Raw genomic sequence first — 11,320 nt, 5'->3', positions numbered from 1 at the left:
CACGTGAGAATCAAGCGCGTCTCGCCTGGAGTTCAGCAGTCGACCCTGCTACGCATCAGCCAATCAAAAAAAGAGAAGTGCTACTACATTGGTTGTTAGTTTTATCTACAGTTACAAAAATCGGTATATACATTGTACTCCTCAAGCCGTACAACTTTCTAATACATAGTCATTAGCTCGGACCAAGAGGAAGTCAGATATTTTGGTCTGAATATGGTGAGCCTCTCTCTGAGCCTACGTCCCTGTATGGCAAGCCCTTTTAACATTTAAAAGCTAAGTTTGCCTGTCCGGAATTTACATTGTAGATATCAACAACGTCTTTCTGTCTAGTCGTTACACTTTGGATAGTTTGTATTATCATTTAAGATATCTGTAACATAATTGTGACTAGTCGAAATGACAGAGTATGGCAAGCCGCTTTAACATTTAATCATGAAAGGGCCAAAGCCTTCGGCACCGCCACCCGGGTGCCTTTAGGTAACTAAAGGAACCGGGTTTGCGGTGCCTCCGGCTTGGGCCCGCCATCGCTGCTCGCAGCTATATTTAGGGCCCAAGCCCTGAAAGGGCGAAGGCCCTATTGTTTTCCTTAGGATTATTATTATTAGGGCCCAAGCCCTGAAAGGGCGAAGGCCCTATTGTTTTCCTTAGGATTATTCTTTTCTATTATTATTATTATTATTATTATTATTATTATTATTATTATTTTTCTTACGACTATTCGGGCACTTTTGGGGCCCTTAACATGCTCGAAAACTCTTGAAACTTTGCACACGGGTCAGAACCCGCGGCCATCAGAGCCGGGCTGAAGATGGTACCCGGGCGTGGCAGGGGGGCTCGTCAGCGCCCCCTGGAATGGGGTCCGAACACTTGGTCCATAACTCAAACACGCTTGCATGTAATAATATGAAACTCGGTACGCATGTTGATCTCATCGTTTCATCTATACCTCGCGCTTTTACTTTTTACCCCAGCCCAACAGGAAGTCGGCTATTGAGGTTTGTTTGTAAAACGCTCGCAATGTTATTTGAAATACTCCTCCTAGAGCTTTGATCCAAATTCGACGATACTCGGTCAGCGTAAAGTGAAGACATTGAGGATGAAAGCTTGTGTGGGGATTTTTGATATCTCGAACGGTTTGGCCGTGGCGAGGAAACGAAATCATGGCGAGAAACGTGAAACAGGAAGTTTGTTATAACTTCAGCATACATTAACTGATCTTGATGAAACTTCAGCAGTATGTTCGCTGTAAGAGGACGATCACATGGATGTGACTATTGTGAGTCAAAGTTATAGCGCCACCAACTGGCAGCAGGAAGTGTGTCACTTTCAAAATGCTTTGATATCACCCTTTTATTTTTACCCGATTTGCTTCAAACTTCATATGTATAATGTAAACATACGGCAGATGTAGACCTGTGAATGGATTCTTGATATCTTTGAAACTGTTGCCGTGGCGACGCATCAAACTTTACCCTTCTTTTAGGATGCTTTTAGGATGCTTTTGAGACCCTTAGCATGCTTCAAAATGCATGAAACTCGACAGACACATCACATTTATTAGCCAGTAGACACGTGCAATGTTTCAGAAACGGGCGTGGTGAGGGCTCAGTAGCGCCACCTTTTGACAAAAGTAGGGTTGTTAGTTTTATCTACAGTTACAAAAATCGGTATGTATATTGTACTCCTCGAGCCGGACAACTTTCTAATTGACACTCATTAGCTAGGACCCACAGAAAGTCAGATATGTTTGTTTGAATGTGGTCTTGCTTAATCTGAGCCTACATCTCTGTCTTTGCCTGTCTGTGTATGTGTGTGTGTTTGTAGGGGGAGGGGTCTTAACCATTTCACTCCTGTGTGTATGGCCTGCATAAAAAATAAATGCCTTAAGCCTGGTAATTTTTTTAATAAGTTTTTTATTTTTTATAAGTAAAGGCATATAACCAGTTTAATTGTAGTGCATTAATAGTTTTATAGGTTTATTAATTAAATTAACTTGGTCCATAAACTTGATCTGAAAATTTGGTCCATAAATCAAACACACTTGCATGTAATAATATGACTTGAGTGTTAATCACATCATGTTTTCAGTTTGAATATAAAATATATAAATTATGTAAAAAAAATAAAGTTGATCCAGCTGGAGCGCAGGCTGAGAATAGCGCTGTCATGACTGGATCACGAGATCATCAGTCATGCCCTCTCATACCTTACGCGCACACCACGCCCACTTACATCAGATTACATCAACATGTCAGCCGGAGGGATAACGAGGGTCGTCGTCGCTTTTGGATTCAAGAATTTCTTACAACAAGATGGCAAAAGAACAGCGCTTTGCAAGACATGCAACGTTAAGATCGCGGACAGTCAGATGACAACCTCCAATTTCGTCCGTCATTTGAAGAGCCAGCCATTCTGCCCAGTAAGTGCTTGTCAATTTGTTAATGTTATCTGGTTAGCTCGTTCGTAGTTAGCTAGCTAATGTAAGTTAAAGGAGAACTCCGGCGCAAAATTACACATTGTTACCTAGTCAACCGTTATCTGAGATTTGTTTTCATGACTGCCGAATGTAAATAGTTTTATCTATAAAAACAGTTTAGCCTATAAGTGACGTCCGACATTCTGCATATTGTGTTATTTTGTTAAGCCCCACTAAAGGCATAAAAAACTGTAAAGCACAATCAAGTTTTCACACTATATTCCAAGACTTCTAAAGTCATTCAATAGCTTAATGTGTGGTAAAATTAATATTTTAGTCTCTAAGTTAAAGTTAACGGAAAGTCATCTCGCCTCAGTCATTCTCCATGCATCAGCATTAGCGCGTCGCGTTCGGTTGCGACAGTAACACGACGACACTCTCTTCAAGATCAATGTTCCCAATATTATACTTTATTTGTAGATAAGGCATAAAGGTCTATGATTTGCATAAAATGACTATCTTGCTGGAGTGGAGTTTATTGCCCTTTAGAATACACTAAGCATTAGTGCTGCACGATTAATTATATCGCAGTCGTAATAGCGATCTCAAACCTATGCAATTATATAACGCAAAATGCCGCGATTTTATATGAAATAAACAAAGTAGGGCTATTAGCGCAGCATCTCTTCTTTTTTGTCATCCTTTGACTAGTGTTACAAGATCCCCCTCTTATTGGTTCAAATGCCTTTTCGCATTTTGCACGACAAGAAGTGAAAAGCTGCCTGTGAGTGCCCTAGATTAGAATAGATGAGACTCGCATAATGCGCATGCACTGACCGTGTGCCAGCCCAGAATAAACAGTTCTCTTTCGAGCTTGAACGAACAATAGCACACACAATTATGCCAAAATGTGATTTTGTCTAGTATCTTCATAACATAAGAAAAGTCTATGGATGAAAAGAGTTGTGCTATGAGGCGCGTGTGAGATCCGCGTCTCGGCAACGGGTGCTCTTAAAGGGCCAGCAGCGAATAAAGCGTTCTTTCAGTAAAGTTAAAAGAACAAAGGGAAATTAGAAAATTACTCACTGATCTTGAGTAAAGAACTTTTGTAGCTTTAATAAGGATTATTATATATATAATTTATGATTCAGGCAGCGCAGACTGTTTGATAACTTTATTCAATTTCTGTACCTGTTAAGACAGGAAGGGCACAGGTAAATATGTTTTTTATTATGGGTTTATGTGGGGATTGTTTGAAGTTCACTTAATTTAAAAGCTGTTATATATTTTTTTTAAGCGTAATAATTTTTTAAAAAGTTGATGGCTTTCAATTGATGGAATCACTGTAATGTTGGTTTGGTTGATGGTTTATTGATCATTATAGGTGTTATCAATCATTTATTGTTGTTGTTGTTTTTAGTTTGAGTTGAGAAATAAACATTAATCTGTGTGTGCATTTTACTTTAGAACCAAGCAAGTTGGACTCATGAAACCATTTTATTATATCGGAGTCGCAAATCGCAATTGCAATATTGGCTCAAATATGACATTTTCCCAAATCGTGCAGCCCTACTAAGCATAGATTATAGATACCATCCCTTCGCTATGTTCTTTTCAATGTGAAGCGTTGCGTGCTGTGACTTGGTGTTGCTTCAAGTGCATCATTCTGCACACGGGATGCGCATGATTGCTTATAATACTTTGGGGAGACAAGGGGGCGTGGCCTAAGGGAATAGCACTCGTGATGTTAAGTGATGTTACCCCGCCATCGCTGATACAACCTTTAGCAGTCATGTTTTTGCTTCTTGAGAGAGAGAGAAAGTGTGTGTGTGTGTGTGTGTGTGTGAGCAATGGCGGTTCTAGGCGGGGGCCTGGGGGGGCCAGTGCCCCTGCGACAACAAGCTTGGACCCCCTTGTGGCCCCCTAAATGTGGAGTCAGTGTGAAATATTTTTTTATAGTGTGTCACGCATTGAGCATGACAGTCACTCGTTTCAGTCTTTTGTCTCACACTCCCGTCACACATTGTATTTCTCATGCGGAAAAACTATTAATAATATATTTAATATACGCAATTTCTCTGGCCGCGCCGCTCTCACGTGAGAATCAAGCGCGTCTCGCCTGGAGTTCAGCAGTCGACCCTGCTACGCATCAGCCAATCAAAAAAAGAGAAGTGCTACTACATTGGTTGTTAGTTTTATCTACAGTTACAAAAATCGGTATATACATTGTACTCCTCAAGCCGTACAACTTTCTAATACATAGTCATTAGCTCGGACCAAGAGGAAGTCAGATATTTTGGTCTGAATATGGTGAGCCTCTCTCTGAGCCTACGTCCCTGTATGGCAAGCCCTTTTAACATTTAAAAGCTAAGTTTGCCTGTCCGGAATTAACATTGTAGATATCAACAACGTCTTTCTGTCTAGTCGTTACACTTTGGATAGTTAGGGCCCAAGCCCTGAAAGGGCGAAGGCCCTATTGTTTTCCTTCCGATTATTTTTAGGGCCCAAGCCCTGAAAGGGCGAAGGCCCTATTGTTTTCCTTGGGATTATTTTTCTTTACTATTATTATTATTATAATAATTATTATTTTACTACCTTTTGGGCACTTTTGGGGCCCTTAACGTGCTCGAAAACTCTTGAAACTTTGCACACGGGTCAGAACCCGCGGCCATCAGAGCCGGGCTGAAGATGGTACCCGGGCGTGGTAGGGCGGCTCGTCAGCGCCCCCTGGAACGGGGTCCGAACACTTGGTCCATAACTCAAACACGCTTGTATGTAATAATATGAAACTCGGTACACATGTTGATCTCATCGTTTCATCTATACCTCACACTCTTACTTTTTACCCCAGCCCAACAGGAAGTCTATTGAGGTTTGTTTGTAAAACGCTCGCAATGGAATGTCATATACTCCTCCTAGAGCTTTGATCCAAATTCGACGAAACTCGGTCAGCGTGAAGTCAAGACATTGAGGATGAAAGTTTGCGAGGGGATTTTTTATATCTCGAACGGTTTGTCCGTGGCGAGGAAACGAAATCATGGCGAGAAACGTGAAACAGGAAGTGTGTTATAACTTCAGCATACATTAACTGATCTTGATGAAACTTCAGCAGTGTGTTCGCTGTAAGAGGACGATCACATGGATGTGACTATTGTGAGTCAAAGTTATAGCGCCACCAACTGGCAGCAGGAAGTGTGTCACTTTCAAAATGCTTTGATATCACCCTTTTATTTTTACCCGATTTGCTTCAAACTTCATATGTATAATGTAAACATACGGCAGATGTAGACCTGTGAATGGATTCTTGATATCTTTGAAACTGTTGCCGTGGCGACGCATCAAACTTTACCCTTCTTTTAGGATGCTTTTTGGATGCTTTTGAGACCCTTAGCATGCTTCAAATTGCATGAAACTCGACAGACACATCACATTTATTAGTCAGTAGACATGTGCAAAGTTTCAGAAACGGGCGTGGTGAGGGCTCAGTAGCGCCACCTTTTGACAAAAGTGGGGTTGTTAGTTTTAACTAGAGTTACAAAAATTGGTATGTATATTGTACTCCTCGAGCCGGACAACTTTCTAATTGACACTTATTAGCTAGGACCCACAGAAAGTCAGATATTTTTGTTTGAATATGGCCACTCTGAGCCTACATGTCTCTGTGTCTCTGTGTCTTTGGCTGGCTGGCTGGCTGACTGGCTGGCTGTCTGTGTGTGTGTGTGTGTGTGCAGGGGGAGGGGGCTTAACCATTTCACTGCTGTGTGTTTGACCTGCATAAAGAAAATACATTTCTCAAGCCTGGTATTTTTTAAATAAGTTTTTATTTTTATTTTTTATAAGTAAAGGCATATAACTAGTTTAATTGTAGTGAATTGACAATAGTTTTATATAATTAGTTTATTAATCAGATTAACTTGGTCAATAAACTTGGTCTGAAAATTTGGTCCATAAATCAAACACACTTGCATGTAATAATATGAAATTTGGTATACATATAGATCTCATCGTTTCATATATACTTCACACTCTTACTTTTTACCCCAGCCCAACAGGAAGACGGCTATTTAGGGTTGTGTTTAAAACACATGCAATGGAATTTAAATTATTGCTCCTAGAGCACTGAACCAAATTCGACGAAACTCGATCAGCGTGAAGTCAAGACATTAAGGATGAAAAAGTGCCACGGGATTTTTTATATCTCGAACGGTTTGGCCGTGGCGAGGAAACAAAATTATGGCGAGAAACATGAAACAGGATGTGTGTTATAACTTCAGCATACATTAACTGATCTTGATGAAACTTCAGCAGTGTTTTCGCTGTAAGAGACCGATCACATGGATGTGACTATTGTGAGTCAAAGTTATAGCGCCACCAACTGGCAGCAGGAAGTGTGTCACTTTCATAATGCTTTGAAATCACTCTCTTATTTTTAACCGATTTGCTTCAAACTTCATCTGTATAATGTAAATACACGGCAGATGTAGACCTGTGAATGGATTCTTGATATCTTTGATACTGTTGCCGTGGCAACGAAACAAACTTTAACATTCTTTTTTGATGCTTTTGGGACTCTTAGCATGCTTGAAATTGCTTGAAACTCAACAGATACATCACATTTATTAGCCAGTAGACATGTGCAACTATGGCAAAAGATTAAAGTAATGTGAAAAAAGTAAACACTAAAAGCCTCATATCTTCTAAAAATGTAATTATACATCATTTGTTTCTAAATTAAATTATACAAATATTATAACTTCCCCAATTTTTCCCTTTTTTCATTTAAGAATTATGTTTACGTTCAAAAACAGCCAGAATTGTTCTAAAATTCAGAAAAAAATAATAATCTGAGTCATACGTAGTGCTATACTGCCCTCTTGTGTTCAATATCAGGTAGGCCTATTGTGTATATTCCCACCGGTTAATCAACGTGTGACTCCGCTGGGACTTGGGAGCTTTTAAATCGCTTACTTAAAACCGAAAGTCAAAATACGGATGTCCGCACAAGACATTAATGGTGTGGAGTAGAGCGAGCATTTTAAATAAATTCCTATTAAGTAGGATTGAACTAAACAGAAAGAATGTTCACTCTGTTCTGCTGGTTCCTCGCTGGTGGATCATATGATTACTTTGTCATAATCTATGACAAAAATGCTATCATAAACTATATTAATAATAGATAATACACATTGCTCTTATTTTTAAAAAATACATTCATGAAAAACAAGATAACAAAAATCATAAAAAGATATAGCCATGGCTGCTATAAATGTTTGAAATGCATAGGACAGATGTTTAATGACGCAGCAACATATAATTGAAAGGCAATTAATAATCTGTCATTACGTCACTGCATTATGATATTACGGCTCTAATACGGTGCAGCACAAAGCACTTATGTGCATCCCGAGCGGAGAATGATGTGCTTGAAGCCACATGAAGTTACAGCGCATTGAGTCCGTATTGAAAAGTTCAAAGCACAAAGGAAATACATATTTATGAACAGTGTATTATACATTATATATCTACACTGTAAAAACAAACCTATAGAATCTACTCAATAAAAGTGAGGTAACAATTTGCACTCATTTTGTTTGGGTAGATTTCATTCTATATTTTTGAGTAAGGAGTACCGGACTTTAACAGCTATGATATACTAAACGAAATTAGGTAAATATTCTACCTAATATTTCTCAATACATTACACAGCGAGTAATAGAGTAATAATAATTACTCTATTATTAGCAGAAAACAGTAATTATTATTAATGATAATAAGTGAATAGCAATAATTAAACATTACTTATTCAGAGATGGTTAAATTTACTTAAAAATGGCCAGACACAGGACACAGTAGTTTAACAGTAACAAATTACTCTTTATTGACCAAATATGGATAAAAACATTTCATTTAAAAAAATTAAATAAAATAAAAACATTCTGTTTCACTTGGAAATACGTCACAGCACTGGAGAAAAATCGTTTGCGACTTCCGGTTCACGGGGACTTTAATTACAAGTGACACAACATATCATTAACAACTTCTTAAAACTAATACAAAAACAGACAAAGACAAATCTGTTGACCAACTTGCATTTCTGTGGTCGTTCTGATGATGGTCTGAGACTCTTATTAATCATGGTCTTCAATGTCATGCACATAAAGAACCTCGCTTGTCTTCACACATCCTCACTCCCCCACTTTAACAGCAGACACGAACTGCTGAAAGTGAAAGTGACACTGAAAGTTTCTGGAACATGTCAAAAGTGTATTTAAGGGTTTTGGGGTACTCCAGGTTGAGGGCATACATCAGCCCCATCAACAGAATGCATGATGTGGTTTTGTTTCCACATCCAGTCAGTACTCTGTTGCCCTCTATAACAACCAACACATCTGATGGGTCCTCCTCGGCTGTGGGATTATGAATCACCAAAACTTTCATTATTTGGTTTGTGTGGCCCTCAAGTTCGTCCTCCTGTTAAAAAGAAAAAGGAAAAGCATATCATTTTTTCAAGTTAGTTTAAGCATATTAACAACACGTTGTTCCAAAACAGTTGTCTTTTTTATTTACGTCATTTATTTCAAGACAAAGCAGGGTTTCTGTATTAATCAGCACTTCAATTTCAACAGGTAAAAAAAAATCGAAAGAAATACTTGAATTCTTGACCCCAGTTTCCTATAATAAAACAATTAGCAATCTAATCCTTTACTTTAGATGGAAATATCTTGTAAGGATTGGAATAGATTGTCATGCTGGACCATTCAGGAAATAAATGTCCACATAGAACAAAGGAATAATAGAGTTGCCACTACCTGATTATATAGGTGAACATTTAGATTTTTTGAACTTGAATTTAATGACTTAAAAAATAATTTGATTGTTTTTGTCGATTGATTTCATAAATCAGATTTACTTATACTACGAGTCGAGTAAGATCATTCCCCTTAATGGAATCGATCCCAACCTTTGCATTTTGAACCTTTGGAATCGACTCTCAATTCCCAACGCCTCGGAATCGATTCTTTTTGGAATCGACCCCCATCCCTATCATTCAGAGGCGATGCTTCTTCGCCGTCGCTTCGAAAAGTGAAGAGAGTCGACTCGAGAACTCTCTCTGAACTGCACGTGCGGCACACACACACATACGCGTCCAGCAACAAAATCCTATTAATTTGAAACAGCAACCCAGAATATTTGTCACAAGCATTGATTAAAACAATGATGACAATAATCACATAAAAAACGACTTAAACTTTTCTGACCTCATAACAGGACATCGTCGACCGTATAGGCTATCAAATAAAAACGCTGTCGGCGTGAACAAACCCTTATCACACAGCTGCACCTTCGCTAAGCTGTTCACTAATTTCAGCAATGTGCATGACACAAATGGCAGCTAATATTTTAATTATCAATGTAGATTTTTACTCGCATTTGCCAGTATAAGACCCAGTATAACACTAACATTATCAAAGCTAAATCGACCAGCCTGAAATTCGAACCTGTCAGCTGGCTGTGGCACCGACATAAGCGAGCAAATTACAAATCTTTTTATGAATCTTACCATTAAATAAGTTAATATTTGGGTTATATGATAACAACATGATAAAAAAAACAACAAAAAACATCTTACCTGGAGCTCAACACTTCGTGGTCCTTCTGAAGACGTTGAATTTGAATTCCGCGATTCCCGCCTGGACGTTGAAGTTGACGCATACGCAATTTGCAATGACTGAACTAATATAATGGGGTATGTTTTACTCATTTTTTAATGATCCAGATATTACTGTTACAGATAGCAGACGGGTGTGGGCCACTTCAGGCAATGATTCGGCACTGGTGGCCTTCTTATGGCCCGGACCAAATGTGTCTGAGCCTGAAGTGGCCCACATGTAAAATGGCAAATATGGGCCAAAAAATGTAAATCACATGTGGGCCATTTTAGGCAAAGATGCGGCACTCGTGGCAATGTGTAATCTGAATCTTAGCCTAAAGTGGCCCATTTGATAGATAATAAATATGGCCCAAATATGACAAACCAAATGCGGGCCACTTATGGCAAAAATGTGGCACAATTGACTATGACTAATCTGGATGTAAACCAAATATGGCCCACAGATGTTTCAGCAAATGTGGCCCACTTATCTTAAAACATATCTGGGCCTGGTTTGGCAAAGATATGGCTCAGTGGCACTGGCTCATCTATATGTTAGCCAAAAGTGGCCCACATATAATGTTGTAAATGTGGCCCAGTTATTTAAAACATATCTGGGCCAGTTTTGGCAAAGATATGGAACAGTGGCAGTGGCTCATCTTGAAGTGAGCCAAAACTGGCCCACATTTGACGCTGCAAATGTGGCCCAGTTATGTTGTAGCACATCTAGATCAGGTTTGGCAAAGATATGGCTGAGTGACCACTGGCTCAACGCGATGTGAGCCAAAAGTGGCCCACATATAGGGTTGCAAATGTGGCCCAATTATCTTGTAACATATCTGGGCCAGTTTTGGCAAATATATGGCACAGTGGCACCAGCTCATCTGGATGTGAGCCAAAAGTGGCCCACATGTATTGTGGCAAATGTGGCCCAATTATCTTATAACACATCTGGGCCAGATTTGGCAAAGATATGACTCATCGAGAACTGACTCATCTGGATGCAAGCCAAACGTGGCCCACATATAATGTTGCAAATGTGGCCCAGTAATCTCAAAACATATCTGGGCCGGATTTGGCAAAGATATGGCTGAGTGACCACTGGCTCATCTGGATGTGAGCCAAAAGTGGCCCACATATAAAGTGGAAAATGTGGCCCAATTATCTTATAACACATCTGGGCCAGATTTGGCAAATATATGGCTCATCGAGAACTGGCTCATCTGAATGTAAGCCAAAAGTGGCCCACATAT

The sequence above is a fragment of the Pimephales promelas genome, chromosome 22 (genome assembly GCF_988280905.1).
Source record: "Pimephales promelas chromosome 22, fPimPro1.hap1.1, whole genome shotgun sequence".
Taxonomy (NCBI): Eukaryota; Metazoa; Chordata; class Actinopteri; order Cypriniformes; family Leuciscidae; genus Pimephales; species Pimephales promelas.
Note: the sequence above shows the minus strand (reverse complement) of the source record.